Here is a 25,278-nt window from a genome sequence, read left to right as displayed (position 1 = left end):
ATTCAACATAAAACTTACAATTTTGTTAACAGCATAACAGTAGTAAAAAGACCAAATATAAACAATACAATGAGTGAAGTAAACTCAAAGTCAGCAAATTGGAAATAATAGGACACCATAGTCGCTGAGGTAAATGTGCAGTGGAAAAGAAGCGGAGAGGTTTATTTGCGGTTGGAGGCAGCAATGGCGCAGGTGAAAGTCATTAAGGTGTCCAAATACGACCGGCAGCTGAAGCTTTGAAGTGATTATGGGCAAGAAGCTTTAGAATCGTCTCATAAGTGTTTGATAAATGCAACAATCACAGGAACAGAAATCCTTAAAAAATTTGGTACTACCAAGTATTGGCTCATTTACAATTGTTGATAGGAATCAAGTTAGTAGAGTGGATGTTGGAAATAATAAATCTACAAAGGTTACAAAGCGTACAAAATGCAGCAGTTTGCCTACTGAAGAACCTAACTATATGTAACTCCGTCGCCTCAACTATGGCAGATGTACACTGGCTGCCCATCCGGAAACACTGCATCTTTAAAGCTCTGACACTAGCTTTCAATTCTTTGAAAAAATGGTCCCACCCTACATGGTGAGAAAACTTTTTTTTTAAATAATCTTTATTAATTTTAAAATAATTTCAATAAGTGAAGAACAATAAATAAAACATTTACACTATAGACATCACTTAAAATATTACAATATTCTTACAGACCAATAACCCTCCCACCTAAATTATTCTTTATCATTCAAGAATCTATAGATCTATCATAATTCTGTAATTCACTACATATTTTAAACATAAAATTACACATTTATCCACTTAGACATATTTTAAACTTATAAACCACCCTGCCCCCATCCATAATAATATTTGATTATAACCTATATATTCCTCCCACCCTCCCTCCCTGAATGTGCAATTCTTCTAACAACAAATGTATAATTATATTAAATCTACAAAAGATGTCATGATGAGAAAACTATCAACCTACATCCCTAACCAACCTCTGTGATCACAAGGCGAGAGAAGATTATCTACTCCATCAGCCCGAACCCTTCTACTAGAATAATGCCCGTAAACATGCCTATTCACACTTCCTACCCAGATTATGGAACGAAATCCCACCAACTATTAGATCACTGGCAGGTCTATTAAATTTCAGGAAAGCAGTAAAAACCTATCTTTTTACCTAATTTACCACCAATAAAGCCACCTACTTTGTTGCTACGTATAACTGCCTGACTATTGTATGGAGAATATGCCTACCTTGTTGCTACGTATCTACAATACTGTTACCAAAGGAAATTACATCACCTTATGTAAAAGTATCTGTTGACCTGTAACCCGTTCTGGGCTCTTTTAGGAGGATGGGATAAACAACCAAATAAATAAATAAAAGGACTACTATGAAAATATAACAGCACTGAAATTCAAATAAGAGAGATATAATGCAATGTCAACATAATACTTATGGAACAACTAATAAATACACATCAGAACATTCAAATAACAGATATAATGCTAATGCTTTTCTACAATACAGCTTGCCTTGAACCACAAGGCAATGGCGGAACAGAAATCTCTAATGTAATGTAAAGCTTATCCAATTTAAGCGAACAGAAGCCTCTCCTGTCCACTTAAATCACTCTGAATATTGGGTGGATTGCTTTTGGCTGTTGCTAAGGCTTGGCAGTACTTTGTCATATTTTTCCTATAGTTTTAGCCTGACCTCATACAGGCGAGATTTATGCCATCTCATTTCTAGTTTCCATCCTTCACACTTAAGAATCTGAAGTTCTGAAGAGAACTAAGGTGAGCATTTCTGATTGGGGTATAAGATCTTTTTAGCGAGACAGTTATCTCAAGGGCCTTAGTTAAGAATGGGGACTGTCTCTTATGGGTTTGTATACAATACTGTTTACATCTAGTAGCATTATAGAAATGATAAGTAAATAGTAATAGTAGCACAGTGTTTCCCCAAAAATAAAACAGTGTCATATTCATTTGGGGCCCAAAAAAAGCACTAGGTCTTATTTTCGGGGTATGCACATAAACATCTCTCCCTCCCTCTCCTTCAACCCAATTCTTCCTCTTTCCTTTCTCTCCCCCACATGTGCAACATCTTTCCTCCCCTCCCTCCCTCCCCCCTGACCAGCAGAAGTTTGCCTAGATTCTATCCTTCCCTCCCTCCCATCCCTTATGTAGCCGAACACTTGCCCAGCTTCTATCCTTCCCTCCCTCCCATCTCTTGTATAGCATCCCTTGTACAGCAGAACCCTTGAACACCCCCCACCCCCACTGCACAGCCAAACCCCTGCTGACCCTCCATCCTTCCCTCCCCGTCGACCACGAGCGAGCCCTACCTTGTTTGTCGGGAATTTCACTCTGCTGCATTACTGATGATGTTATCAGTAACGCAGCAGAGTGAAATCCCCGAAGGACAAGGCCAAGCAGCCTGTTTAGAGTGCTGCCGGCCTGACGCTGCTTCGGTTGAAGGTAGGGCTCACTCGCGGTCGGCGGGGAGGGAAGTATGGAGGGTCAGCAGGGGTTCGGCTGCGCGGTGGGGGGGGCTGGGTTGAAGAATTGCCGGCAAATCCAGGGACTAGAGCTTATTTTTGGTGTAGGGCTTATAATAAGACCTGCCCCGAAAATGATGCTAGGGCTTATTTCGGGGTAGGTCTTATTTTTGGAGAAACACTGTAGTATTCTTCCAACTACCTGATTCTGCAATTGTCTTTTCAAACATATGGGGATGATTCAAAGCCTTTAAGAATACTCTCAGCAGACAGATTTTTCTTGTCTCTGATCTTCTTCCAAACTCTGGAAGGCTTTAACTGCATCAGGTGGTCACTCAAGAGAAAATATGACTAGAAAATGGTCTGTCCATAATAAATGTGTCATTTCAACACTTCAATCCCCTAGAATATCAAACACAGAAATATAGATACATTTAATGGTACACAAAAGCCAAATGGCCCATCCACAGCATCCACTATCAGCTCCTCTCCCTAAGAGATCCCAGGTGCCTGTCCCATGCTTTCTTAAGCTCAGACACAGTCTGTCTCCACCACCTCTACCTTTTTCATGAGTTGGAGAACTGATGACCTGTGTGAAACATAGTGTTACCATTATGTCTGGCAATCACAAAAAACCGTGGAATAATAATAATTTTCATCAAAGAAAATCCCTCAGACAGGTATTAAAGCTATCAAATACAGTATAATATGGTTTTGAACTCTATCGAGACCTATATCTCAAAAAAAGATATAGCAGAATTAGAAAAAGTACAAAGAAGGCCAACAAAAATAATAAAAGGAATGGGATGACTTCCCTATGAGGAAAAGCTAAAGTGGTTAGGGCTCTTCAACTTAAAGAAGAGACTGCTCAGGGGTGATGTGATAGAGGTCTATAAAATACTGAACAGAATAGAAAGGGTAGATGTGAATCGCTTGTTCACTCTTTCCAAAAATACTAGGACTAGGGGGCATGCAATGAAGCTACTAAGTAGTAGATTTAAAACAAACCAGAGAAGATATTTCTTCACACAATGTGTAATTAAATTCAGGAATTCGTTGCCAGAGAATGTGGTGAAATCAGTTAGCTTAGCAGGGTTTAAGGAGGGTTTGGATAATTTCCTAAAAGAGAAGTCCGTAGGCTATTATTGAGATGGCTTGGAGAAATCCACTGCAGCATAAAATCTGTTATATTACTTGGGATCTAGCTAGGCACTTATAACCTGGGTTGGCTACTGTTGGAAACAGGATATTGGGCCTGATGGATCTTCAGTCTGTCCCAGTATGGCAATTTCTTATGTTCTTATAGTTATAATCTGGACTTGCAAGCCATAAGAATGGAGTTTTCTGTGAAGAGTTTGAACTGGACATTTTGGTATGGCTAGATTCTCTGAGGCAGTTTTCAAAAACTGGTCCATGTTGGGGACCTGATGCTTCATGTTTTAATTATTGAAGATTTAGCATTCAGACCTTTAATCAAGATAACTGCTTCTCTGCTAAATATTTTCTCTATTTCAAATGGTGTCTGTGAAAATTTAGTGCACTTTGGAAGCTTTCACTATAACTCTGTGGGGGTTTTCTGGTTTGAATTTTTTAAATTTACAAACTGTTTTGAAAGATTTGTAATGGATCAGTGCAATGACTAAAACTTATGAAAGGATTTTTCTGACACCATTAGTGTCCTCTCACTAATTATGAGCACTTTAAAACCTTTTTTCATATTACAATACAGTGGTGCCTCGCATAACGGACGCCTCGCACAGCGAACGCTGCGCACAACGAACTTTATGTCTTGATCCGTACAACGAACTTCGTTTCACACAACGAAGTCGCCCGAGCTGCATCCTTCCGCGCAGGCACTGCGCTTAACTGCCCTCTCTCCGCCTGGTTCCCTCTTGCCCCCCCGACTCCCCGACACGATTGGGGCAAGAGGGAGCTCAAGCCCTCTTGCCCCCCCGACTCCCCGACACGATCGGGGCAAAAGGGAGCTCAAGCCCTCTTGCCCCCCCGACTCCCCGACACGATCGGGGCAAAAGGGAGCCCAAGCCCTCTTGCCCCGCCGATTCCCCAACTCCCCGACAATATCGGGCCAGGAGGGAGCCCAAGTCCTCCTGGCCACGGCGACCCCCTAACCCCACCCTGCACTACATTACGGGCAGGAGGGATCCCAGGCCCTCCTGCCCTCGACGCAAACCCCCCTCCCCCCAACGACCGCCCCCCCCCCAAGAACCTCCGACCGCCCCCCCAGCCGACCCGCGACCCCCCTGGCCGACCCCCACGACACCCCCAACCCCCTTCCCCGTACCTTTCTGTAGTTGGCCGGACAGACGGGAGCCAAACCCGCCTGTCCGGCAGGCAGCCATCGACGGAATGAGGCCGGATTGGCCCATCCGTCCCATAGCTCCGCCTACTGGTGGGGCCTAAGGCGCCTGGGCCAATCAGAATAGGCCCGGGAGCCTTAGGTTCCTCCTGGGGGCGGGGCCTGAGGCACATGGGCCCAACCCGACCATGTGCCTCAGGCCCTGCCCCCAGGAGGGACCTAAGGCTCCCGGGCCTATTCTGATTGGCCCAGGCGCCTTAGGCCCCACCAGTAGGCGGAGCTTTGGGACGGATGGGCCAATCCGGCCTCATTCCGTCGATGGCTGCCTGCCGGACAGGCGGGTTTGGCTCCCGTCTGTCCGGCCAACTACAGAAAGGTACGGGGAAGGGGGTTGGGGGTGTCGTGGGGGTCGGCCAGGGGGGTCGCGGGTCGGCTGGGGGGGCGGTCGGAGGTTCTTGGGGGGGGGGGCGGTCGTTGGGGGGAGGGGGGTTTGCGTCGGGGGCAGGAGGGCCTGGGATCCCTCCTGCCCGTAATGTAGTGCAGGGTGGGGTTAGGGGGTCGCCGTGGCCAGGAGGACTTGGGCTCCCTCCTGGCCCGATATTGTCGGGGAGTTGGGGAATCGGCGGGGCAAGAGGGCTTGGGCTCCCTTTTGCCCCGATCGTGTCGGGGAGTCGGGGGGGCAAGAGGGCTTGAGCTCCCTTTTGCCCCGATCGTGTCGGGGAGTCGGGGGGGCAAGAGGGCTTGAGCTCCCTCTTGCCCCGATCGTGTCGGGGAGTCGGGGGGGCAAGAGGGCTTGAGCTCCCTCTTGCCCCGATCGTGTCGGGGAGTCGGGGGGGGCAAGAGGGCTTGAGCTCCCTCTTGCCCCGATCGTGTCGGGGAGTCGGGGGGGCCAGAGGGCTTGAGCTCCCTCTTGCCCCGATCGTGTCGGGGAGTCGGGGGGGGCAAGAGGGCTTGAGCTCCCTCTTGCCTCGATCGTGTCGGGGAGTCGGGGGGGCCAGAGGGCTTGAGCTCCCTCTTGCCCCGATCGTGTCGGGGGTGCCAGGGACCACACGGAGTCACCCACCGTACCACCCGATTCGGGTAAGCGCAGGTATCGGTGGGTGGCTTATTTGCGGGGGGGTGCCTTATTTTACATTTTTTTCTAAAAAGGGGGGGCTGTCTTATTTGATGGCCCTGCCTTATCATCGGGGAAACACGGTAGAAAAAAAAAAAAAAAATGAACAGTTAAGTCCCAGTTTTTGCCGCTGAGACTCTGCCCTCTCACTGTAAAATTAGACTCTACTTAGTCTGTCTTTAAATTTAAAAAATGTGTGTTGTTTTAAAAAACAATTATGTTTTTAGATGTATCTAAATAAAAATAATAACCAAAAATTTATCTTTTTTTATGTCATCTTAGCATATTTTATGCTGCAGAACGAATTATTTTGTTTTACATGTATTCTTATGGGAAAACGCGTTTCACACAACGAACGTTTCACATAACAAACTTGCTCCTGGAACGGATTAAGTTCGTTGTGTGAGGCACCACTTGTATATTGGATTTCTTTAATACAGAGGTGGGCAACTTCAATTCTCGAGGGCCGCAACCCAGTCAGGTGTTCAAGATTTCGACAATGGATATGCATGGGATCAACTAAACTCTGGAATGCCTTGCCTAGTATTCTGCGATTCTGTGCTGGGAGGATTAATTTCAAGAAAAATGTTGAAAATGCAACTATTTGTTAATGCCTTCCTGTGTTAATGCCTTTCTCTGGTAATACCTCGTTGCGGTTGTTAATGCTTTTCTGGAATTTCGTATTTTGAAAATGCGTCTGACTACTAATGTCTTCTTATTTTAATCTTGTTGAAACTTGACCTGCTATTGTCTGTTCATACTTTCCTGCAATTTTGTGATACAGTGTGGGAAGGATGAAGTCCAAAAACATGCTAAAACTGCGTCTCACTATTTCTGCCTTTCTGTGTTACACTTGTTATCTGTTTCTATTATTTATAAATGGAGTTTAAGATGATTTGTATGTAATTTGTAAACTGCAGAGTCAATATGCGGTGGGAGAGTGTGGCGCAGTGGTTAAAGCTATAGCCTCACCACCCTGGGGTTGTAGGTTCAAACCCACGCTGCTCCTTGTGACCCTGGGCAAGTCACTTAATCCCCCCATTGCCCCAGGTACATTAGATAGATTGTGAGCCTGCCAGGACAGATAGGGAAAAATGCTTGAGTGCCTGAATAAATTCATGTAAACCATTCTGAGCTCTCCTGGGAGAATGGTATAAAAAATTGAATTAAAAAAAATATATATATATAAATTTTTAAATAAATACATAAATACAATGGAGGCAGTTCATGCAAATAGATCTTATGCAAATTCACTGGAGAAATCCTGAAAATCCGACTGGGTTGCAGTCCTCAAGAACCAAGGTTGCCCCACCCCTGCATGCCTGTGTGGAGAATTTTTTTATGACAATCATGAAAATGAAGGCAGGTCTCGTAGATGCAGACATTGTACATTTCATCCTCCAAGTCCAAATTCGTGGCCATTGAGCTACAGAAATATGCTGTTTAATCTCAATGCTCCAAATGTCCTTTAGACTCGTCTTTGTTTTTTTCTGTTACATAGAAGCTTTTGGACCCCTGTGCGTTTACAAAAAATAGATAGTTCTAGTTCTAATAGATGCTGGCATTGTCATATAGACATTGGGACATTGGATCATCTGCTGTTTTTTTGTCCTCTGATACTCAGATTCTGGAAATCGATATGGGGACAGATCAATGAAATTCTTGATTCAACATTTCCGCTGACATATGAAATGATCATATGCGGTACCTTATTGCATGTTAAGCCCCCATTAGATCGTTATAAAAGCCTGCTTTTATTGATAATGACATGGATAGCCATCCAAATGATAACGAGAAATTGGAAGAGTTCTGACAGTCTCAGCTTCCCTTTCTGGTGGGCAAGTTTATGCTCTATGTATAAATGTGAAAAGATGAATGCAGAATTATTAGGGAAGAATAAGGTATTTAAATTAGTGTGGGGCCCGTTAGCAGCTTTTGTTGCATCTATTTAAGTTATATCTCTTTTCAAGTTAAGTTAGGTTTAGTTCCGTACATCCGGGGAGGGAGGGGGTATTTCATAGCAATGTATTGGAATATGTCTATATTTCGGGTTTGTAAAGGGTTGGGGGGGATAATGATAATCTTTTAAAATTTGTTGTTCAAAGGTGTGTTTTTTATGGTTGCTATCTTTCAAATGTATACATTTGTATTGCACTGTTCATATTGGAAAATAATAAAAAATGTAACCCCCCCCCAAAAAAAAAAAGAAAATGAAGGCAGGTAAGCTCTTCTGAGTAGGGACTGTCTATTGTGTGTTAGAATGTACAGCGCTGCTTACGCCTTTCAGTGCTATAGATATAATAAATGGTAGTAGTAGTAGGTGTGGTGTATCTGTTGTTTTGATATGTAGTTTAAAGTTTCACAGGATCCCTAACCCAAGGAAACTCAGGGTCACTTCTGTAAACAGTTCTGCTTCTTGCCAAGATGATGTGCTGTTAAGGAGTGCTCGGTGTACCATGAGCAGTCAGATTGGTTTCTCTTCTCCTAGTGATTAAAAGGAATTCTAATTCCAGTAGGGTTGATGAATTATGGGTGGGAGAGAGTTACAGGATGAGAGTGGGGGAGAGATTGAAGTTGGTGAAAAAAATATGAAAAATGGTGCAGAATGAATAAGTCAATTACAGGTCAATGCAAGTAGCACCCTCCGTATTCGCAGGGGATGCGGGCGGACCATAGGTGTGAATACAGAAAAACCACAAATAACTTTTTTAATGTTATTCACGGTTTTTAGAAAAAGCCTTCCGATTTTATTATTGGAACTACGAATAACTTTTCTACAGTGATTTCTGGGCAGGCAAGCAGCAATTTCAGGGCAGGCAACTAGCGATTTCTGGGCAGGCGACTAGCGATTTCTGGGCAGGCGACTAGCGATTTCTGGGCAGGCATGCTGGGAAGAAGCCTTTCTCTCTATGGATGCTGGGAAGCAGCATTTTTCTCAGTGCATACTGGGAAGCATGGAAGCAGCGAATTTGTGGGAGAAAGCATGATAGCAGCGATTTTCAGAGTGAATGGTAAGCGATACACTTTTTTATCAGTACAGTAAAAGGAAAAATAATTTTAATGATGATGTAATTTTGAGGGGGCAGAGTCAGCTTCCGAAAAATCACAAATAAGCATATCCGCAGATACGGAAACCACGGATACATGAGAGAGAAGTGTATATTGTTTATAATTGAGTTGGTATGGCACAATTGTGCATTGTGTTTTGTACATTGTGTCACTCCAGTATATTGCTTTATAATTGGTTGATTGCCAATAAAAATTATTTTTTTTAAAAAGGGGATTCTGATTCACTTAGATGATGATGATTCTATGCAGTTTGATTGTGTCCCAAGTGACAATTAATTTCTCTCCACTCTGTCTCTGTGGTCTTGGATGATGGTCTATGTTGAAAACCTATTCAGACATAGTAATTCCTCAGTTTTCTCTAACTAGATTTCAGTTATTCCTATAATGTCTAGATGCTGTTCCAAATGGTGATCTAGGGGTACTAAAATTAGCTTTGGTATGGTAGTGAGGTACTGTTTAGGCAGGTGTTGACCTCTTGCACTTTTGTCTTCTCTTTGATATTGGGATTATAGTTTCCATTTCTGCACAACACTGGAATCCCTGAGATAGACTATTAAGCAAAGGGATCCAGAGGCGACCCAGGGAATTATAGACCGGTCAGCTTAACCTCAGTTCCAGGGAAGATGGCCGAAGCGCTAATCAAGGACAGTATCAATGAGCATATAGAAAGAAATAAGCTGATGAGACCAAGCCAGCATGGTTTCTGTACTGGAAGATCTTGCCAAACGAACCTGCTGCACTTCTTCGAAGGGATAAGTGAACATTTGGACAAAGGTGACCCCATAGACATAGTATACCTGGACTTCCAGAAAGCCTTTGACAAAGTACCTCACAAGCGCCTACTAAGGAAACTGTGGAACCACGGGCTGGAAGGAGACATACACAGATGGATCAGTAACTGGCTGGCGAACAGGAAGCAGAGGGTAGGAGTAAAGGGACACTATTCTGACTGGAAAGGGGTCATGAGTGGGGTCCCACAGGGGTCAGTGCTGGGACCACTGCTATTCAATATATTTATTAATGACCTGGAAACAGGGACAAAGTGCGAAGTTGTTAAATTTGCAGATGACACGAAACTCCAGTAAGGTTAGATCTGTAGAGGAATGTAAGGAACTTCAAGGGGACCTGAACAAACTGAGTGAGTGGACAAATAAATGGCAGATGAGCTTCAATGTAGAGAAATGTAAAGTTATGCACATAGGGAAAGGGAACCCGATGTATAACTACACAATGGGGGGGATGGTACTGGGGGAAGGCAACCTAGAAAAGAAATTGGGGGTTTTGGTAGATAGAACAATGAAACCGGCGGCACAGTGCGCAGCGGCCTCAAAAAAGGCAAACAGAATGTTGGGCATTATCAAAAAAGGTATCACTACCAGAACCAAGGAAGTTATCCTCCCGCTGTATAGGGCGATGGTGCGACTGCATCTGGAGTACTGCGTTCAGTACTGGTCGTCGTACCTTAAGAAGGATATGGCGATTCTAGAGAGGGTCCAGAGGAGAGCGACAAAAATGATAAAGGGCATGGAAAACCTCTCATATGCTGAAAGGCTGGAGAAGCTGGGGCTCTTTTCCCTGGAAAAGCGGAGACTTAGAAGGGATATGATAGAAACTCATAAGATCATGAAGGGTATAGTGAAGGTAGAGAGGGACAGATCCTTCAGAATAGCAGGGGTAACAAAAACTAGAGGGCACTCAAAAAAATTGAAGGGAGATGGGTTCAGAACAAATGCTAGGAAGTTCTTCTTCATGCAGAGGGTGGTGAACACCTGGAATACGCTTCCAGAGGAGGTGGAGCAGAGTACGACTTTGGGGTTCAAAAGGGGATTGGACGAGTTCATGAAGGAAAAGGGGATCCAGGGGTACAATTAGAGGGTTACTATACAGTACAGAAGGCTGTAAAGTAATAGAGTAGTAGAGTAATAGATCACTACAGGTCATTGACCTGGGGGGCCACCGCGAAAGCAGACTGCTGGGCGTGATGGACCTATGGTCTGACTCAGCAGAGGCAATGCTTATGTGCTTATGTGCTGTTGGATGCTACTTAAGCAAGTTTTGCTAGGTGGCAGTACAGGTCTAAAAGACTCTGTGGGTCAGCAACCTTTTAGTAAGTTGATGTTAGTAATCAAATTTTTCCTTTATCTTCCCTATATGGCAACTAGAACAACCTAATTACCCCTGTAGTTTTCCCATCCCACCTCAAACTGCTCCAACCCCCAAAACTACCCCAAATGCCCCACCACCCCAAAGTGTTCCTGATAATTTCCTTTTCTTGAGTTCTGCTAGACTATTCCAGGTGAGATTATGATCCCCAACCAGCAGGTGGAGGTAGAGTAGACTGAGATTTAGTGACACCACCACCAGTATAAGGAGTGGTGCAGCCATGGAACTTGCCAGTATTACTATTGTCAAAGCGTACTTGAAAAACCTAAGCATATTACTAAACAAATTCCCATAACCCTCACTCCAACAAGACTGAGAAAATGTCACTAGAAACTCTTCAGGGAGAAAGCTGGGGACCAAGCCAAACTGGTAGGAGAAACAAGAAACTATCCTCTTTCCCAAGGGGTCCTGGACTGGTCTAGCAGGACTCAAAGAAAGGAAATTAGCAATCAATAAAAATGTCATCTTCTTATGGTACAACCATAAGACCTACTGGGTAGAAGACCTGATCCTTATATATACTGTCTTCCCAGGTGCTATCCCCCTAACCCCACAAATCATACATAAGATGTCTGAGCAGGGGAACAGTGATGACAAAGTTGGCATTCTAACTATAGCCACATACTCTACCAGTCCAGACATTGATAAGTGTGTCGCCCATGCTACCATAGAGTGGAATCTAAGACTAACAGATACTTCATCTGATCCCTCCCAGGAGACCTATAGACTCTGGGATAGGATTGTTATTGGAACCACTTTCGACTATCTTGGATATGTATCTTAAAGATAGAGTTCCTCTAGCCCCGTCATATGTACTAGACTCAGCTGATATGATCAAAATTTTAGCAGATCTTCCCGATATACCGCCCCACGCAACACTCATTACGTTAGATATTACAGTGCTATATACAAATGTGCCTCAAAAAGCAGCTGTCAAAGTTATAGCAGAAGAGTTACGGGCATTAGAATTATCTGATAGCAGGATAGCTTTTTTGACACAATTGGCACAATTAGCTCTCAGTATGAATTACTTTCAATTTGATTTGACATACTACAAACAAATTAAGGGCACAGCCATGGGGGCCAAGATGGCACCATCTATATATGTATCCAAATTTGAACAGGATCACTTGTATCTCTCAAAACAATGGAATAACATTTTAATTTTGAAACGTTATATAGACGACATTTTTGCGGTGTGGGTTGGATGTTCGGCACAACTTGAATCTTTTTTTGGTTGGTTAAATTTGTGTGATAATAACCTTCAGTTCACTATGCATACGGATCAAAGTCAGATTGCTTTTTTGATGTCAACATTGCATTAGATCAGGGACAGTTTTACACCAGCATTTATCGGAAACCCACCGACAGGAATAATCTTTTGCAGTATAGCAGTTTTTATCCCAAACACCTTAGAAACAACATTGCAATAGAACAGTTTTTACGCCTCCGAAGGTTGTGCTCTACAGTTCATGAATATATAAATAAAGCCAACGATATGAAGATCAGGTTCCAAGAAAAGGTTTACCCTACCACAGTGATTCATAGAGCATATAAAAGAGCGCTATATGCCAACAGATCATTATTACTAAATTCCTCCCCTCTATCAGATCAACATGCTTTGGTTTGTGTTCTCCCGTATTCCACCCACGCGTTTCAAATCAAACGTATCATTAAGCAGCACTGGGGCATTATGAAATATCACCAAGAGTTCCAAGATTTTCCTAGATTTGCCTTTTCTAAACAGCGGAATTTAAAGCAGCACTTGGTATATTCACAGTTCCTTAGAAATCCCCATATCAGGACACCAGGGGAACATAGTTCCTGTGGACATTGTAGGATGTGTGAGTACAGTGTCAGTCTGAAGGATATGCACTTCAGGTCTGACTTCCAGTATAGATTCCGTTGCTCAGCTACTGAGTGCAATTCTCAGCAGGTCGTGTATATCATTCAATGCCCATATCATCTTCATTATGTAGGATGCATTACCCGAAGCATCAAAGTAAGAATAGGGGAACACTTCAGTAGAATTCGATCGGGAGTTAAAGAAGCCCCCTTAGTCTCCCATTGGTTAGAAAAACAACACAATCTGGTAGACTTACAATACTCTATTTTAGACACAGTTTCAGTGACCAGAGGCGGAGATGTAGCTCACATTTTATGGAAGAAAGAACAGAAATGGATTTATACTCTCAACACGCTACACCCGCATGGTCTTAACAATGAGATCGAGTGATTGGCGTTTCTTTAATTAATTCTTTATTTTTCACCCCTTTAGCCTGGAACAAACATTATAAAGCAGGAGTTTCAACATACTGTTTTAAGTTTGACAGCTTTGCTTCGGAGACACCCTTATATTGACATCATTATGATGTTGCGTCATGATGTATTTTTTTGAAAAAGCACGCTAGTAGACCACGTTTGTCTGGCGGTTGGAACATTCAGAATTGACTTTATTAACTTCCCAGCAGCGGTATGTATTCTTATCAAGTGTTTCGCGTAATCCACTCATGGTTAGCCGAGTGAATGATTATAAGGTAGGAGCTCTTGTGTGAGTATTAGAATTTTTTACTCATACTTGACATGTAAAATTTGTTTTATTTATAGATGTGATTGCATGTCATGAAGTTACACAATATCACAATGAACTGCACTCAGGAACTCTTTTGAACAAGCACCATTCGGGTCTCCTGAAGCAGGGATCGAAACGGGGCCACATTGGGACCCCATAAACCCTGTTTACAAGCTAAGTGAAAGCATTATCACCCTAGAAGTGCAGTGACATTTGCATGATCGATATAAGAAGAGAGAGAAGATATTATTGTTATTTTTTGAACAATTGAAAGACTTTAATATCAAACTAAGCTATTTATTACAGTCTTCGAGTGTGTGATCAAAAATTTTTATGAAGTTGCAATGACTGGAAGCTGAACTCTTATCATAGGGAGGTTTTTCAGCCTTCCCTTCAGAGTTTCATATCTCTGAGCATTTCATATATATATTTTTTGATCACCCTCTATAGACAGGCTATTTTAGAGGTCAGTTGTTTTCTAATTATACTACATCCATCTTTGGAATTAGCTTTTAATATCAACTTTCTTCAATTTTTCATCTTCCTTCTCATATCTTTTTACTGTGGTCTGATATCTTTCTTCTCTCCTTCCCACAGTTTGACATCTCTCTCCCCTCCTTCCTTCCTTCCTTCCTTCCTCTTTGTAGTTTCGCATCTCCCTGTCCTCTTCCCCCTCTCATCTACCTCTTTCTCCTCCTTCCCTGGCCTGACATCTCTCTTTCCTTCCTTCTCCCTCCAGTAGCCCAACATGTCTTCCTTCCCTTTCTTCCTTCTTGTGGTCTGGTATCTCCTCTCCTCCTCCTCCTCCCTAGCACAGGGAGCCTATGAGCATCGGGAGCTGCGAGGGGCATTCAGCGCAGCTCCCTGCGCTAAAAACCTATATTGCGGTTTAGTATAATTGTTACTGAGGTGACATTGCATATTTTAAAGTCATCTGCCTTGACCTCTGGAAAAAACCCTGAATACAAATGATAATTAACATTTTTCTCTGCATATCATGTGCTTTGTGTTTTTAAAATTTTATTGTTGGTAGATCATTTTGACTTGGTCATTTTAAAAGTAGCTTGCAAGCCAAAAAAAGTGTGGGCACCCCTGATATAGATGATCTCCAATAGGATCCAGCAGGAAAGCAAAGACCTGGGAAGGAGGAAAATAGAGGGACAACTCTGGCATGATGCTCTTCATGCTGTTCTGAGATCACATTTTATTTTTCTTCATAGCTTTCATCTATCCAATGACTCAAAATCTCAGCACTTCAAACTAAATGGTTAAAATAAAAGGCTATTCTAAAGTGCCTGTTTGGATAACTTGTTCAGAGATGACCAGGCAGGACAGGTGGGCTGGAACTCACCATGTACTTGGAAACTGATGATGAACAGAGTGATCATTTCAAAGTTCAACTCTGTATAGGACCATTTATAGTTAATGGCTGGAAAAAAAACACATCTGAGCCATAACTCAAGCAATAACCATCTCAAGTAAATAAGATACAGAAGGAAATGCAATGAATCGAAAAGAAACACTCCCAGTATGCTACAATAAATATAGCCATCAAAAAACATACTGAAAAATCATGCCTGAAAAATTAGCGATGTCACATCCTTCAACGATTCCCAGTTTTCCAGCCATCCCATAACATCACTTTCCTCTAAAATGAAATATGTGTTGGCGCGCTGAAAGTACAAATGTTTCTATGTTGATTACCACACAGACCTCGTGGCTGGAAAAAAAGATGCCCACAGCTGTACTAACAGAAATATTTAAGTAATAATATCAGAAAATGACCAGTTTTATTTATTCATACTACAAATAATGAAAAGAAAATATAAATCAACACTTAAAAATGTTATTGCACAAAAGCAGGTACATGTGCTAGATCTGGGGCAGAAGCAAAGAAAATACGTGCTAAATACCAAATCCATGGGGAGTTCTTATGCAAAAATTACATTTTACCATTCTTTGCTTATGGAAAATCTTTGACTGAATGAAGTCCAAACTGGGATATGAAATAACAGGAAATATGTAACCTGTTTTAGGTTTTTTCCTTAAAGCAGCACCAACAACAATTTTACAGCCAAGGTTCAGCATTCTAATTCTAGGAGGCTACATTTTTTTTTGCTGTCTGTATTTAGAAGAATATTCATTCAAATCTAGGAGGAGAGGATGGCTTTGCAGCTCAAAGCAGGAGCTGATCACTGAACTCAAGCACAGCAACTAGAGTTAATGTAGCTGTCCCTGCACCATGTTTTAAATGTTTAAGGGGTATTTTTTACTAAGTACATTCGATTTTGCGGTTACCATGCCTCAACTTCTGGCAGATCATGCTGGACGGTCCTCCTCATAGACCAGTGTCTCGCAAACTGGGGGCTGCGGCTAAAGGGCATCCAGAAATGCACGGATATCAACGCGATGATGTCACATGCACGCGTGTTGTCATCAGGTTGATGTCTGCGCAATGCGCAAAGCCCTCCAGTCAGAGCCTTGAGCCACTAGTGGGAGGGATGCTGGAAGAGAAGAGGCGCAGAGAGTAAGAGAGGCACTGGCCGGCTGCCTATAGGACATTCCTCTCACAGCAGGGTTGCTGGGGAGGACATTGCTTTGTTTATTTGTTTGTATATGATGGGAGAGGGGTGGAAAGATTTTCTTCTGAAATACGTGCACAGATATTACTGTTATGCATGTCGTATGGAGGTAGCTCTAATGGGATGATACTTTCCTCCTACTCATTCTTGTTGGCCTAATTAGTCTATAGTAGGCAGTAAGGATGCAAACCTATAATAGGACACCACCTTTTAGGTGCCCTAATTACATGGAAAGTAAGCCCCCCCCCCTCCCAAATACTCGGTATATAATGTTTTAGAAGTTTTCAGAATTCCATACAATATTATTCTTGGCTAAGAAGCAGGTGATCCTTTGTAACAGCCGCTTCCTTGTTTTCATCAAATTGAAGTCCACACAGTAGAAGGGGGCACAACCTTGTTCAGACTGACATTTTGAAAAGAACAAATCATGGTCTTTAACTTTAAGAATAAAGTCAAATAGCAAGGGCTAAGACCATATAAAATTTTAAAAGATATACAAGGTACTTTAAATTCTATTCTGGCTGCTATTGGGAGTCAGTGTTAATTGCTTTATCAAATGCCGGCTTTTCCTAATTATGACTGGGATAGCCATGCAGATGACAACTCGTAATTGGAAAAATTACGATCACCTGAATTTTCCTTTTTGGCGGCCTATCTCTGTTCCAGCTATAGTTATGAAAAAATGAATGCTGACATGTTGGGGCATAGTAATTTGTTTATACTGGTTTGGGGACCGTTGATGTCTTTTGTTACTTCGTTGTAGTTATCTTTGTTTTTTTGTTTGTTTCCATACACATCCAGGGAAGGGGGGATATTTCTATCTTAATTTGGGTCCTTTGAGCATATACATCCAGGGTGGGATTAAATTACTATATATTTGATTTTTTTGTTTTTTTTTTGTTTAGTCATTGAGGGGATGGGGGATGGGGGGATAAAATGGTTGTTCATGTATATTTATAAGATAATTGTGTTTTTCTTGATTTATTATATGTTGTTATACTTGTATATTGCACTGTTAATATGTGGAAAATCAATAAAGAATTTTAAAAAAATTAAAAGAGTAACTTTGACCTCTTTTGATTAGAATAAAATAAGCTTAGCAGCAACACTCTGAAGCAGTTCAAGCCTGGTTAAAGACTTCTTTGGTTGTCCCAAATATAAATTATTATACTAATCTAAACAAGACAGTCTGATAAATTGTGAAAATCATTTTAGGCTGTCTGATGAAAAATAATTCCAAAACATGACAAAACAACTACTTATCTTTAAAAAAAAAAAAAAAAAAATAGAATTATTTTCTATGGTACAATTAGAACCCCCAAATCATGCATTAATGTTTTTAGTGGATAAACTACACCATTAATAGCAGGCCTGTTTCTATGACTGGAATTCTTTTATTCCCAACCCATAACAAAATAATCTTTCCCACATTTAATTTCAAAGAACGATCATTTGTCTACCACAAAGCCTTATTAAAGCATATAGTCATACAATCACAATTCTCTATTATTGACAACTGAACTGGAATAATAATCTGTACATCATCTGCATAAATAAAGTCTGAAAACCCCAAAGCCTAGATCTCTATTCCCAATGAGCCAAGAAAAACATTAAACAGGACTGGGGAAAGAGAAGAACCCTGGGGGAAGACCACAACCAGGGCTCCAAGTTCTTGAAATGACTCCATCCCTACTAAATCTAAGCAAATAGCTCTTTAGAAATAGAATCATATTGTTCCCTGAATACCTAAGGCATCCAGTAATTGTCCGTCAGGTGTCCATTGGCTTTACTGATGGCATGCTCCTTCCCGTGAGTTACAATCTGCTGATAGTTTGAGATTGAAAAGTCCATCCTTAGCAACTGTGAAACTTACTGGCAATTGCAAATCTATGCTGTCTGTACAGGGTCCCTGTTGGGTTCAATGCATCAATTGACCATGCTTTGTCAATTTAGAAAATAAGTAAAAACTGTGTGTTATTTGAACGTGTGTTTGGTACCATCTGTGAATGTGTATAAACTCAACACCAATTCTATAACACAGAGCTTTGACCATCAGAAAGAAAATTGAAATCCAATTTATAATGATCAGACCATATCAGTCTGGAAGCAACATCATTCACTTCACTAACATACCGTACTTTTGTTTGTTTATCAAATGCGTCAGGAATGTGTCCAGCCTCATGGGTGGGGAAACAATTTTGCAACCTAAAGCCAAGACAAAATAATGTATCTATATATCATATACAAGCATCAGAGAAATCATCAAAATGGAAATTAAAATCCTCCAGTATTAAAATCCTCCAAAACTCTAAACAGAATTGCATAATTAATTCCAGAAGCAACTCCAATGAGTTAATAATTTTAGGAGGAGAATGATAAACTCCCCCCCAAAAAACCCATTTTAAAATACAGTGAGGAAGAGACGATTTCCCGTAGCTATATTGTGGCAGATTTTCTGGCTTAATGTTGGCCTGCTGATTGTATGCAACCTCATCATTACTCTTTCATCTCTCGAGGAAGCTACAGTTAGAGCGAAACGGAGACGCTCCGTTGAGCGTTTAATCATAGCCGAGTGTTGATTGTATTTATCATCATTTACAGTCATCAGTTGCCCTGGGCCCCGGATAAAAGCTAAGTACTAATAGCCAAATACTTTTTTGCTTTATAAGAATTGAGAAGTGTCTACGAGTTCTCAAAGGAGAACCCGTAGACATCATCTATCTCGACTTCCAAAAAGCCTTTGACACGGTACCCCATGAGCGGCTTCTTAGGAAGTTGTGGAACACGGGGTGGAAGGGGACGTACACAGGTGGATTAAACACTGGTTGGCAGGCAGAAAGCAACGGGTTGGAGTGAAGGGCCACTACTCGGACTGGCGGAAAGTCACGAGTGGTGTTCCCCAGGGGTCGGTGCTCGGACCGCTGCTGTTTAATGTATTTATAAATGACCTAGAAGCGGGGACGAAGTATGAAGTTGTAAAATTTGCGGATGACACCAAACTCTGCAGCAGGGTTAGAACCATGGTAGAATGCGAAGACCTACAAAGGGGCCTAAACAAACTGGAAGAGTGGACAAGTAAATGGCAAATGCGCTTTAATATAGAGAAATGCAAGGTCATGCATTTAGGGAAAAAAAAAAATGATGTTCAGCTACAAAATGGGGGGATCAGTGCTAGGGGATAGTAACCTTGAAAAAGACTTGGGTGTGCTAGTAGATACTACAATGAAATCAACGGCACAATGTGTAGCAGCCTCAAAGAAAGCAAACAGAATGTTGGGTATTATTAAGAAGGGCATTACAACCAGGACGAAGGAAGTCATCATGCCGCTGTATCGTGCGATGGTGCGCCCGCATCTGGAGTACTGTGTCCAGTATTGGTCACCGTACCTCAAGAAGGACATGGCGATACTTGAAAGGGTCTAGAGAAGAGCGACGAAAATGATAAAAGGTATGGAAAACCTTTCATACTCAGACAGGTTGGAAAGGCTGGGGCTCTTCTCCCTTGAAAAGAGGAGACTCAGAGGAGACATGATAGAGACTTTCAAGATCATGAAAGGCATAGAGAAGGTAGAAAGGGACAGATTCTTCAGATTATTGGGAACCACAAGCACAAGGGGGCACTCAGAGAAGCTGAAAGGGGACAATTTTAGAACCAATGCTAGGAAGTTCTTTTTTACACAGAGGGTGGTGGACACCTGGAATGAGTTTCCGGAGGTTGTGATAGGACAGAGTACACTACGGGGGTTCAAAGAAGGATTGGATAAATTCCTGAACGATAGGGGGATTGAGGGATACAGATAGAGGTAGAGATAGGTTTTAGACAGATAGGGAAAAATGCTTGAGTACCTGAATGTAAACCACTTAGGCTATAAGTGGTATATAAATTCTAAAAATCTACTATAATAAAACCCTAAGCGCCCATGCACACTCTTACCTGCGTGTTCCGTTTTCCGTGATCAGTAGGTCCCCGACAGGTAGGAGTGCGCATGCGCGTTTAGCTTTGCCAGTGGCCGCCAGATAAATTGGAAATGGCCTTCCTGCTCTCCACCTCGCGCAGACCTCCATCCAGAAAAATGGCACTACTGGCCAAAGTTTATTTTTAAGTTTAAAAGTGATGCGGTGGCTCTTCTCACGAGCCGCACCTGCGTCGGAGAAGGCTTCCGACGCAGGCGGCAATCATGAGAGGAGCCGCCACGGCACCTTTAAACTTAAAAATAAATTTCGACTGGTAGTGCCGTTTTTCCTACTGTGCCCTCTCCCCTCCACCTCTCAGCACCACCGCTGTAACTTTTCAACCCCCCCCTCTCAGCACTGCCGCTGCAGCTTTTCAAATCCCCCCCCCAGCAACGCCACTGCTGCACCTTTTCAAACCCTCCCTCCCTCCCAGCACCACCACCATCATTGTTGGTTGCTTTTTGTTGTTTTTCTATGCCAGACCGCATGAAGGGAAGGGGGGGGGGTTGGGGGAAATGCTGCTGCTGCTGCACAGGCCCCTGGAGGGGAAGGGAAATACTGCTGCTGCTGCTGCACAGGGAAGTGGGGTGGGGGGAGGGAAATGCTGCTGCATAGAGAAATGGAAGGGGAGGGAATGCTACATAGGGGGCAGGAAGAGAGACAAATAGAAAGAAATACAGACAGACAGTGGGAGGGAGGGAGACAGAAAGAAAGGAAGAAAGACAGGGGCAGGAAGAGGGACAGAAAGAGAGAAAATGGGCCAGGGAGAGAGAAATACAGCAGGAGGTAGAGAGACAGAAAGAAAGAAAGACACACAGACATATATTCTAGCACCTGTTAATGTAACGGGCTTAAAGACTAGTAAGTAAATAAATTATGTATTTAAGTCTAAGGGTTCCTTTTACTAAGCTGATGTTAGTTCTTGGCACGTAGCATGGGGTTAGTGCGTGCAGCAATGCAGCGCACGGTAAAAACGTTGGCACACCTTAGTAAAAGGAATCCTAAGTGTTTATTAAGTTTGCTAATTTAGCAAAAGCAGGGAATAGTTTAGTTTTTAAAGTCTCTGTTAGTTTCATATAAAAGCTGTTTTACAGAATAGACTAGCATTTAAAGTTGCTGTTAAGAAGTTTGCCATACAGGAAGAAAAAAGTGGGGAATGGGATAGAACACGTCAACCTTGGGACAAACAAACTTTTATTTCTATAAATTCAAAATAAATACAAGAGCACGTGAATAAAAACACATGTATAAAAATTCAAATAGAAGTAATGTCCTTATGTTGGAGGGATTCAGTCAATGACCCAACACATATTTTAAAATTCCTATGGATGTAATGTCCTTATATTGAAAGGATTCAATCAACTACAGCATCAGTGTAGAGCAAAGATACTCAACAGGATACTTGAGGCCCACTGAGCTGACAAGAAAAGAAAGAAACAACCAAAAAACCTAGCTAATGAGATCTACCACGAAAAATAAACAGTAACAGAACTTAATGAAAGAGCATGAATATTGAAGAAAAAAAATGCTTACATTGAACACTATACATCAGTGGTCTCAAACCCGTGGCCCAGGGCCTACATGCAGCCCACCAGGTACTATTTTGAGGCCCTCGGTATGTTTATCATAATCACAAAAGGAAAATAATACAGTTTCTTGATCATATGTCTCTTTAGCTATAAATTACAATATTATTATTAAGACTTAGCCAAAAGAAAAGATTTATAAACTATAAAGAGTTTTACCTCATGCAAAATTGTAATTTCTTTAATAAGACATTAACTATTTTTTTCTGAGGCCCCCTCCAAGTACCTACAAATCCAAAATGTGGCCCTGTAAAGGGTTTGAGTTTGAGACCACTGAACTGAAAGGGAGCATCAGAAAGTGTGACGGCTAAGCTCCATGGAAAAATAGCGACAGCAGCAGGTGGGAAGGTGCTCACACATATGTGGTGAATTCTCTCTCTCAAGTTTAACATAGAAAGGGTTTCCAGATTGTACTCCCATAAAATCTGGACCTATAGCTCTGCTCCCCAGGCCCACCCAGCCCCACCTTCTTATGTCCAATTCATGCCCCATTCTGCCCCAGCCTCACCCCCCTCAACCTGTTCTCATCCTCGGGACCACGTCAGAACGGCATCTGCATTGCAGAAGGGCATCACTGCATTACATCTGCACATTACATCCGTGCAGATGCTCTCCAGACGCAGTCCAAGGAGGAAGCTTTTCAAAACCTGAATGTCATAACTAGAGCCGGGCCCAGATTTATGGAACTCAAATGCATAAATCTGTATGTCTTAGCATTGATGCATAATTGTGAAACACTCTACCCACTATTCTCTCTAAGCTGTGCAGGATTCTTCCTGCTTCCAGTAGGGGTTGGTGCTTCAATATTGTGTATCCAATCGTTAGGAACAGGCAGGTTGCCTGGAGTCCATCAGAGCTTGCCTGTCCTTCACTATTGAAAGTATGCTAATGAAACAGCATCTCCCACTGGCAGGACTGTAAGTGGAGAATTCCAGCATAATTTAGAGCAGGGGTCTCAAAGTCCCTCCTTGAGGGCCGCTATCCAGTCGGGTTTTCAGGATTTCCCCAATGAATATGCATGAGATCTATGTGCATACACTGCTTTCAATATATATTCATTGGGGAAATCCTGAAAACCTGACTGGATTGCTGCCCTCAAGGAGGGACTTTGAGATCCCTGATTTAGAGGAATAGTGACTCCACCATACAAGCTTTCTTGGATTGCTTCCCATTCAGTCTACTCACTTAGAGAAATTTTCCCTCTTAAAGCATCCAAATCAGTCACAAATATATTGAACAGAATTCACACTAGCACCAATCCACAAGTCACTCTACTAATCACCTTTATTTCCTCATTGTGAACTCCCATTCACTACAACTCTCTGTTATCTATCAACCATTTTCTAATTCAGTCCAGACTGCCCTCCAGATTCTGCCTCCACACTTTTTAGTTTATTTATGAGCCTCTTATGTGGGATAGTATCAAATATATTGCCGAAATCCAAGTACACCACATTCAGAACCTACCACCGATTTAATTCCTTGGCTATGTACTCAAAGAAGATGCTAAGAAATTAAATCCTTTCAAACAAACCTTTAGTTTTGTCAAAAACAATTAATAAATAAAGCCGTAAACAGTTAATACCATCTGGCTCATAGCACAGAAACAACAACAACAACAAAAAGGCCTATAGCTAAATTGGTTCAAGACAAATCCCTAAATGTATCTACAAAAAGAACTCTCACACAAAATCACTGCATAAACAGATGATCATAAATGCTATTGTCTCTGAAATCTGACACACATGTTTCCTTAGAGACATTACATATTAATCTTCCCTCAGAAGTACAGTCAAACCTTGGTTTGCGAGCATAATTCGTTCCAGAAGCATGCTTGTAATCCAAAGCACTCGTATATCAAAGCGAAATTCCCCATAGGAAATAATGGAAACTCAGACGATTCATTCTACAACCCAAAAACTTTAATACAAAATATTATACGTACTTGTATTGCAAGACCTCGCTCATTTAGAACAGTTACTACACTCCTGCAGCATCAGAGAGAGAAGAACTGTATGTACTTATATTGCAAGACATTGCTTGCATATCAAGTTAAAATTTAATAAAATGTTTTGCTTGTCTTGCAAAACACTTGCAAACCAAGCTACTTGCAATCCAAGGTTTTACTGTACTGTGTTTTGGAATACATTTAGCAAACTGTCCATATGTATACAAAATACTCTTAGCTCATAGAGGTTTCAACAAAACATACCAAGTCTGTTTAAGGCAGTATATGGGGTTACACTTCTATAAGATCTAACATTTTCGAGGGAAATGAAACTTACCTGAAACACATTCCTTCAATTAACTTTTATGTCTGCCTCAGTGATAAAAATATCTCAAAATGCCATGGCTCTCAGTTCAGGAGTTGAGTGGCATGATCACCGACACTAACATGAAAGCTCATTAGACGTATTCTAGGTAAATCTCTTTGCCCTTGAAACAGACATTGACTAAACCTCTATGAGTAGAGCCACCTGATATTTAAAACCATTTACTCGGCCAGGAACAGCTCCTAGCCAGTTAAATGGTACTTAACCGACTATCCAGCAATATTCAGTGGGAAATAGCTAGTTATCCTCCACTGAATATTGCTGGTTAGCACTTAGCATGATATAACTGGCTATTCGGTGATATTCAGTGCCTCACTGGCTAAGTTCAGCGGCCAATTAGGCTGGTTCAGTGATGTACCAAGGGCGGGCCAGAAGGGTGGTCCACCATGGGTGCAGGGAGCTTGGGGTGCTGCAGAGGACGTGGGTCTGCAGTCAGCCTGCGCATGGCCGTCATCTCCGCCAGCCCCACCCCTTCTGACGTCAACTTCCTGTTTCAGGATAGGGGACTGGCAGAAGGGGTGCTCTGGTCACAGAAAGGGGTGCTCCACCCCAAGTTCCCACCTGGCCAGGTACACCACTGTGCTGTTTTAATCCCAACTGGCCAGCACTGAATATCAGCTTCGCCAGTTAAATTTAAACCAGGATATTCAATGCTGGTCACTGGAAATGGCCCGGCACTGAATATCTGCGATCTGAATATCAGCCCAAGGCATTTTATGTATCAATGGCTAGTCTGATAAATAATATATTCCATAACACAATGTGTTTTTATTTTCTAAAGAGATTTACGTTGTCTTTTACAAATGCTCTGATGCTCATAAAATTCCTATGAGCATTGGCGCATTTACCTTGCCAGCCTGCGGTAGAAACCTCTTCCATGGCTTTGAAAAAGGAGCCCTTAATTTGTAATATTTGTCAGAACATTTGTGTCGGATAATAAAGACAATGGGGCCGATATTGAGACCACGGGAGGAAAGCCAGCTAACTCCCACAGTCGGCACTGGGCCCAGTTATTCAATACCGGGCAGTTTCTGGTGACCAGCATTGAATATCTGGTGGAGAATGACACGGGGACAG

General features: G+C 42.2%; 1 protein-coding gene across 5 annotated transcripts in view; it reads right to left on the bottom strand.

Moving 5' to 3' along the window:
- Window positions 1-25,278, bottom strand: part of ADAMTS6 (ADAM metallopeptidase with thrombospondin type 1 motif 6) — a 662,036-nt gene that overhangs the window by 405,173 nt on the left and 231,585 nt on the right. The window lies entirely within an intron of this gene.

This window comes from Geotrypetes seraphini, chromosome 1, assembly GCF_902459505.1.
Source record: "Geotrypetes seraphini chromosome 1, aGeoSer1.1, whole genome shotgun sequence".
Classification (NCBI taxonomy): Eukaryota; Metazoa; Chordata; class Amphibia; order Gymnophiona; family Dermophiidae; genus Geotrypetes; species Geotrypetes seraphini.
This window is presented reverse-complemented; position numbering and strand designations above follow the sequence as displayed.